This window comes from Ceratotherium simum, chromosome 27 (genome assembly GCF_057802395.1).
Source record: "Ceratotherium simum simum isolate JZ-2026a chromosome 27, ASM5780239v1, whole genome shotgun sequence".
In the NCBI taxonomy this organism is placed as follows: Eukaryota; Metazoa; Chordata; class Mammalia; order Perissodactyla; family Rhinocerotidae; genus Ceratotherium; species Ceratotherium simum.
The window spans coordinates 25,421,470-25,430,899 of record NC_141926.1 but is presented as its reverse complement, the minus strand read 5'-3'; positions in this window follow the sequence as shown (position 1 = coordinate 25,430,899).

The following is a 9,430-nucleotide window of genomic DNA, read 5'->3' as shown; positions in this document are numbered from 1 at the left end:
AAAATGTCAACGTAACTGTTACTGCCAACAGGCTCTTCTCTAAAAGTTAATGTTCTACAGATTTTGGTAAGAGGGGAAATTTCAATAGATCTATACAGCCAGCATTCATTTTATTTATAAGTCAATAAACACCATTTGATGTCCTTTACTGCTTCTTTGCTAATTTAGCTTCCAAACATTTCATCTTGACCCTAAGGCAATCATTAGATAATTAAAATAAAGCTGACTTTCCTTCAGGTCTGTATCTATCCTCAATAAAATAAATGAAGGGTGGTTCAATAAGCCCAAATTTATTTGCTCTTTCAATAAATGTTTACCCAGTCTTGACTAAATACTTTGTAGAACAAATGAACATGTGTATGAATGAATGAATGAAGGAAGGAATAAATAGATAAATAAGTAGTTAAATACAGAGAGTTCCCCTTGACAATGAGTAATGTAAGCCAGTTTATAGATAGTTGTCTTAGTCCTTTCAGGCTGCTATAACAAATTACCATAGACTGGGTCACTTATAAAAAACAGAAAATTATTTCTCACAATTCAGGAGGCTGGCAAGTCCAAAATCATGGCACCTGCAGATCTGGTGTCTGGTGAGAGCCCAGCAGACATAGATGGCTGTCTTCTCCCTGTATCATCATATGGTGAAAGGGGCAAGGGAGCTCTCTGAGGCCTCTTTTATGAGGGCACTAACCCCATTCATAAAGGGTCCACCCTCGTGACCTAATCACCTCCCAAAGACCCCACCTCCAAATGCCATCGCATTGGGGCTTAGGTTTCAACATATGGATTTTGGGGGGACACAAACTTTTATCTAGAGCAGTAGAACATTTATAGCACTTAAAAATATTTTCCAGAACTTATTAAACATCTCTTTTGACATCCAAAATGGACATTTTATTAATATTTTCCCTCATGAAAACAATAGAGAGATTTCTTAGGACAGCCATCATTGTCATAGTTCTTAATTAGAGGTCCCTCAATGGGCTATGCGTATGTGTTTACTGTGTTCACAGAGGCAGGGCATGGGTCATGGAGCTATGTGTCATCCATGTGTATATGCATGTATTCATTTCTCTGGAGAGAAAGTTTCAGTTTAATTGAAATAGGGCCTTTTGTTACCTATTGTCTTAGTACAATTATTATTAGCATCCCCTTTGACTATAGTAAGAATCCTGAGTTGGAAGATAAATTAGAGTATCACCCTACAAAAAGGTAACAAAATAAAGCATAGGACCACTGATAATGTGAGCAGGGCAGAATTCCTAGCCATCTCAGTGGTACAACAATTATCATACATTGAAGCTATGAAGGCCTTGGTTGAAATACCACTATATTACATACCACTAAGAACGACAAAATACTGCCAATTAAGCTCAGATACCTCATCAATTTTAATATGAAACTCAAGTTTAGAGACACCAATAATGAAAAAAATGTGTATTTGAGAATCAATTATGTGTGATAATTTAGTTTAGAATGAATATATTTTTGAAATGGTTGAAAATTAATTTTTTAAGAGAAGTATATATCAGGTACTCTTTAACAACTATTAATGGCCTCTCGTCACAGTTTAAATATTAGATTACAATATCAAAAATTATTAGCAAATGTACAATTTGTAAACTTGTAAATGAACCCTAATCATTATTTTCAGTTAAATCTGAATGCATTGAGGCATTACACAATTTTTTTTTCATTCTCTGGATCACTGTTTTCTTTTTGGATTGAATAAATGTAAAGACTGTTAACAGTGAGATTTCCTTGGATAATTAAAGAGGGGTTGGCCCAGGCCTCTGACAGAGCGTTGTGCCCTCTGATTGCAATATTTCATTCTGTTCCCCCTCTTCTTGTCATGAGGTCAAAGGATTGCTCTTCAGTGTACAAAGTGCAGTCAAAGGGCCTTATGAGTAAACATCCTTTAGAAGTGGAACCTCGAGGTAGACCGTAACTTTTCTACCTTGTTGAACTCACCTGACAGGACAAGAAATACTGCTCCAAAGAGCTGTCGCCAGCAGCACTTAACATTCACGGCCAGACTTCCACTTCACTTCCCAGAAGCGATCCTTTTCCTTCAATCAGATACCTTCTCTCTCTCAGGTCTCTTTTGCTTTGAACTGTAAGAACGTAGTAAAATGGATATTTTATAAACAGACACATACAATGATAAGAAATAGATTACTAGTGACATTAGGAAGTACTGCATAGTAAATAATAGGAAGCAAAATGATACTTTTGCTGATCTTAAAGATATACAAGAAATATAAGCTTAAATAAAAGAAACTAAAAGCAATGAGACTGAAAACAGTGAGGTTTTTCCTTTACACCAGTGTTTTCAATTTTAAAAGTATGAAATAATCATTTAAATTTTGTTTTTAATAATAAATTTTATTTTAATAAAATTATTAATTTTAATTATTAAATTTTAATCATTTAAAATTATTTTTAATTTGGGCATTCTTCTTTTAAACTTGAATCTGTCGAAATATAATTTTCAAAATTGAAAACATCATTCTTATATAAATGTAAAATGAATACATATCACAGATTTTGTTTAACTCACTAATGAGGTGACCAGTAAGATGGGAAGGCTGATTCCAAGAACATTTGAGGAATACGTGTTTGCATAGTGTATTTGGAAAGACATTCAATGAGAATATTAGAATAACGTCAATAGGTTAGCTATAACATTGGTTCATATCCTAAGGGTCACTAAAGCCATAATCTTTGGTGATATCTTTTCTACTGGGCAGATGTCTACAAGTAAGCATGTAACCTTCCAGTGTTTAGGAATCAGTCAGCACATTAAGTCAAAACAAAGATCCATCCTTCTAGAAAATCAAATAATCCTTAGGTGGACCTGTTAACAGTGCAACATGACAAAGAAAGGACACACAGATATCCTTTTGCTTTATTTCCTCAGTTTAGATCATGTTTTTTCTTAAAAAGTTCTTCTATTAGCAGGTGATCCTCTGAATGCCACTTAAAAATTCTACTTTACTTTTATGATGGAGGTTGTCAAAACATGTGAGGCTGTTTTATAAAGGAAAAGGAGTTCACTTAATAAAGACCAATAAGTTAGTGTGTCTGCCAAGATACTAAAAAGGTTGTAGGTTGCATCTGCCAGTTACTTGGAAACTTCTGAAACACTAAGAGTTTTATATATTTTACGGGTGCCAATTCAAATCTCAAGAGGACAAAAGACACTCTCAAGTAGTTACAAGAATATCTTGTACAAATCTTGAATATGATGTTTTAATACAGTGGAAAAGGAGAAAAATACTTCATATATTAGGACTGATTGGCCAGGCTAGTGAATTGTGAAATATGTAAGAACTTATAATTTAAATTTTGTGTTTTAAACTTGTATAGTAATCAATATAATGTATTCTAATGAGATGAAAAGCTGTTTTCATATGTTATATTTCTCTGATAGTAGTTCTATGTTTTTTTAACAAATTACTTTTCCTTATGATATGTGTATTACACTAATAAAACTTCATGAAAATATAGACAGGTAATAAAATCATGGTAATTGGTTTCATTCTGCTCCTCCGGAAATAGTATTCTAATTAATATAAGCTTTTTCTTGGCAGAGGATGATGACAAGTACTTTGCTATAATGCCACTATGCTTATTTACATAGTAGAGAGAAGCATAAAAGCTTAATTTATTATTCGGTTATTAAAATTCTTTCCTCAAAAATATTTTTATGATATAGTGTGTTTTTTAGTTTTATTTTTAAACATTATTATAAGCCATGGTAACTTCCAGAATATTATTTTCTTTTTAAAATCCAACAGCAGTGTATTTATTTATGTGTGTGTGTACATCTAACATTTGATCATTCTAGAACAAACAACACAGAAAATAAGTTTGAAAAATATTACATTAATGAATAAGGTGATTGTATACAATTTCTTTTTTATTATTTCACTTCTTAAAAATTTTTGCTCCCATAAACATTCAAATTGACAACAAAAGAAATAAGTAATTGACTTGAGGCCTTTCACACAAAGGGAAGTGTTAGAGTGAACTGATTTTGTTTTCCTCAAGCTGGTGTAGAAGAATGGAACAAATGACGATTTTAAGACATCAGCTCAAACTGAGCTGTATTTTCTTTCCATTTTGGCTGTTTTTAGGAATTAGTCAGTTGAATTAACTAAAGTTGCTAGGATACAGTTTAACAAATATGAGTAACAATTTCTTTAATTGGGCAAAACTCATTTCAGGTTAGAAAATCAAATCAATACTACCACTTTGACTTTTAGTAAATTATTGCTGCTTAAGAGGTCAAGATTTTTGAAGTATGTAACTACTTGCTAGAGAGAAATCTATCTTTTCTTCCCAATGCTATCCTTGACTTCCTTAAACGTAGGGGAGGTTATAAAATACTTTGCTATAGTTGTTTATTTTTTACATAAAAATTACATGTTAAAATAATATTGAATGTTAAGAGCTACTACCTTGAGCTACTGTCTAATAATAACAACATTAATAAAATAATAACCATAATAATAACAGTAACAATAGTAACAATAGCACATATTGTATGCCAGATAACAGTAACAATAGTAACAAGAGCACATATTCCATGCCAGAGATTAACCTAGATGTGTTGTATACATTGTTCTATGCCTCATAATAATCTCTCAGGATGGTATTAGTGTCCACACTTTCAGAGGAAGAAACAGAACATCAAGGAAGTTCAGTGGTATACCAAAGTACCCAACTGGTAAACTGTTCATCCAGAGACAAAACTCAAGTTTTTCTAACTCCAAAACGTATGGTCTTTTTACTTAATCATGAATACAAATTAAAAAAACAGTCCGTACTTGTAAAGAAAATCACTTTTTCTATCACAACAGTCTATGCTGTGTCTGGGTACTCTGACCTCTTAAATGGCCAATTCAATCTTCCTTAAGTGATACTTCCATTTATACTTAGAGTAAAGGTAAACCGAATCTCTTGTAATTTGCTAGAGGTAGGAACTTTCAAATGTATTGTTTAATCAATTTTATATCACTCTCTGCTATACATTTCTTGTGCATACTCTTTAATGATGGGCAAAGGAATTTGGAATTTTTGGCAGTCATCACTGTTTCAGTCATTTACATAAGTTTTGAGTGATCATTTTTTCCCTCTAAAAGTAGCCTCAGGTGAAAGGTTTTCCTATTTAGGAAGAAAAACTATAGAAACAGTAAAAACTAACTTGACATCGTATTTAGCGTCAGGTCTTTCCAAATTCTATCTCAGGTATGCAAAGTGAGAGAGTGTGATCCTTCCTTCCCTTTATTCAGAACGTAACCAAAGAACCTAAATCAAAGAGAGTTTTCAATGAAGTATTATGCAAGAGAGAAAGAATTTTCACATTAAAAGCAAAAAGGCACATGTATGCTTAGATGGGTTTGTAATGTTTATGAATTTCCAACATTTACAACTTCTACTAACAAGCTAAGGGGTAAGTTTCTCCAAAGATAAGGAAATTAGCTGAAGGCCGCTTGTCAAAATGTGGCTGAGTTAGTGTTTTGAATCATGATTTACACTGGAGATGTAAGGTGACCCTGCAGTATATATTTCATGCTCTAATTACTCCTGCCTTTACCTTGTCAGTTAATATGATTGTTGAACTTTAAAGAGCCTGCTTCAAAATATACCTATAATGGAGCCTGGACTGATGGGAGTGAGATTTGTAATATAACTTTGAAAAGTTTGACAGTCAAATGAATGTGACATCTTTCTAAAAAAGAGAAGTGAACTAGATGTGAATTCAAAGAAAGGGAGAAAGAAAATATGCAAGGAAAATTGATTGAAATTTAAATTTACAGTGCCAAGTAGAATGACTGGTACATATGGGAATTTAATGAATGTTTGAGTAATGAACAAATAAATTCAATGCAATAATTAATAGGACTGATCTTTTCTCTGAGGGAAAGTTATCCAACATAGTAAGAGAAATAAGCATGCAAACAATTACCAAGCTCTTGGTTTCTTCTCTGAGAAGATCCCCTCTCCACCCATCACTTTTCACTCCTTTTGAAGACATTCTTGAAAAAAGGTACAATATAAGCTGAGTGAAGACATAAAAGTTTCAAACAGCAAAGCTCTTCTGCTTTATGATCAGAAATAAAGTATAGGCTGGCTTGTAACTTGCTTTCTCCAATTGAGAGTGTCAGAGGTGACGGGGAATCAGTTCTAAGACTGCAAGAGGTCTTTTCCACTTCTGCTTTCTCTTGCTTTTTCATGATCTTGAAACTGAACCCTTTAATCTCAGATCCATGCCCAATGCACAGTAGAGCCCAATCACTGAGACACTGGTGCTCGGAAATGGAGAAAGTTTTATTTGAATTGGCCAAAACAAGAAGGCAGGAGAACAGGTTCTCTCAGATCCACCTTAACAAAAAAAGAAAGCAGGGTGTCTTTAGAGGGCTAAGGGGTTTGGGAGATGGAGTTTCAGGGAGACTAAGGGGAAGTCCATGTTTCTTTCACTTCAGATAAGACCTTGAGCAACTAGACTTCTTGGTGTCAGCGGTAGCTGGGGTTGGGTTATTTGGTGGTCACAACTTCCTTAAAGGCATTCTTTTTCTTCTGCAAAACAAGCTCATAAATCCTTGTGACCATTGAGTCACTCCTCTGGTTAGACAAGAAGAACAGCAAATTAGCAAGCTATAATTATGCATGGGCTGTGAAGCTAGCATTTGGGCTCAACAAATACATCTAATGGGACTGAGGTTATTTATCTAGGATTTATGTGTGTATTAATTCTTCTCATCTGTGGCTGTGTTTGGAACAAGATCGAAGGGTAACTATGTTCTTATGGAACATTTACAGTAACCCCCAGGTACCCAGCTTCAATCTACTGAAACCATGTCTGGGTTAGCCTATTGAAGAGACACAAGAGATCATACGGGAAGAGCTGAGCCATCCAGGAGCAGCTGACCGCCAGCTAACCCCAAACATGTGAGAGAGAGCCCCGCCACGATCAGTAGAGACACCTTCCTAGCCTACAGATAGTTGCAGATATAATACTGAGCCAGCCAGGACCCAAAGAACCATCCAACTGACCTATAGACTTGTGAACAATAAAAATGATATTGTTTCTCTTATTTTGTATTTCTAAGAGGGAAAGCCTGAGACACGCACTCCTGATCAGTAATTATTAGAGGAATAAAGGTAAGCAGGGATATCAGCTAGAGACTATCTTTATTTTGATCCAGAAGGGAAGCCTGAAGCACAAATAGCACCACAGAGTTAATCTACATTGAGGGAAGGGGTGACAATCTCCTGCCCCAGTGTAAATCAGTCATTAGCAGAGGCCTTTCCTCCAAGGGGGATGGGACTGGGGTGAAGGGGTGGAGAGTAGCCTCCAGTGCTGGAAGGCTTCCATTTAGCCAAGGGATAGTCACCATAGACAGGGCAGTTGTAAATGATCAGCCTAAACTCACAGCAGCTGGGGATTGGGCATACCTGCCGCAGAAGAGAATTGTGTTGGGGCACCATCAGCAACTGCTACATTGTTTTAAGCAGCTAAGTTCAGCAGGGATAACTAACTAATACAATAACTATAATGTTTTAATCATCTAGGCACTGCTAAAGCTAACATTTCCATGTTTAACCGTTTTGTGATCACTCAATATTAGAGTAAGGAGTTTAGATTGTTTTTACTATAGAGTTGTCTTTTAGCTGTCTTCATGTTCAGAGAGAGTAATCTCTATTTCTTTCTCTTCTTATAAAACCACTAATGCCAACATGAGAGGCCCACCCTCGTGACCTCCTCTAACCCTAATTGCCTCCCAGAGGTCTCCTCTCCAACATAGACACACTGGGGGTTATGGCGTCAACATATGACTTTTTGAGGGAACACAATTCAATCCGTAGCACATCGTAACCAGTTTGATATGGAGACAGGAGGAGGAATTTACCGCAAAGAAATCAGAGGATACCATTTTAAAAAATTCTATCTGGATAGCAATATAGTAACAAATAGAAGGACTATAGAGGAGAGAATTGACTTGCAGGAGAAGATTATGAGGACCCATTTGGAATTTCTGAGTTTGAGCTCTTGACAATATCCAAGTAGCAATATATTACAGCTATTTGAAACATGATTGTAAAGCTTGGATGAGATTATGGTGTTGGATATTTAGAAATAATTGATTTGTTATGGTTTTAAAAATGAATCTTTTCAATTTAGGCTGATCATTTTGAAAAAATAGGTAGCAAGGATAGAGTTCTTGAAATTTCTGAAATGTTATGATCATGCAGCACAGGAAAAGACAGAATATAGCACTTTTCATTATGAAAAGTCTTGTATAAGTGTTAAATTCTGTGTAAATATTTCAAGTTGATGATCTTTTTAATTCTCACAAAAATTTATTAGGTAAGGTCTAATATTTTCCCTTTAAATAGGAAAAAATTGAGTGGAGGGGTTAATTTTACAGCAAGTTTACAGCATTATTAATTGAATGAGTCAGGATTTGAGCATGAGCCATCCGGCCCCAAGGCCCATGTTATTAATGTATTAAAAAAATCATAAATTTATTTTCTATGTTGACAGGTATATATCTATAATGTTATTTATATCTCTCGTTATATGATTATAAGATAGTTTATTTAATCACTGTTTTGCTTGGATTTTAAGTATTTCCCATTTTTAAAAATATCATAAGGTTTCATTAGCGTTTTATTGGTCATTCTTTGATAAACATATCTTTTTAATTTTCTCACTTATCTGAATATTTACATAAAATATATGTAGATAGAATTATGGGTACAAAGGCTTACAAACTTTTGAAAGCCTTTCCTATATAACGTTAAATTGCACTCAAGAAAGATTATACAAATTATCCAATTCTTTATACAAAATCAGTGATTTCATGAAAACAATCTTATTGGCATGGTGGTTCAGGAGTCATAATGAAACAGGTTTAGGTGTAAATGACAGTTTGAGGGAAAACACTGAGGCTGGTTTTGTATATTAAAGATGTTGATGATAGGAATAATGAGAGCAAATATTAATATAGTGTCAGGCGTAATTCAAAGTGCTCTTGTATTGTTTTTTCACTTAATCTACAAACCCTATAAAGTAGATATTGTTATTCTCACCATTTTTCAGATGAGGCTTACTGAAAAACAGAAAAGTGAGGTAATCTGCCTAAGATCACACAGCTAGAAAATGCTGGAGCCAGGATTCAAACCCAATAATTCTTTTCTGCAGGGCTCACACATTTAACCTCTATCATTAACTGCTTTGGGAGAGAAAGACGGTAGGGAAAAGTTCCGAAAGTTGTTTGGAGGTCCTCAGATATTTGAGAAAGTTTGTTGGCTAAGGTGGGCAGGAAAAAGAGTAGAGACTGAATTTATAGATAATAAAAAGAGAAAATTTTGGGGGCTGGTTTCTGAATACAGAAAGAACTAGCAGATGAAAAAGATA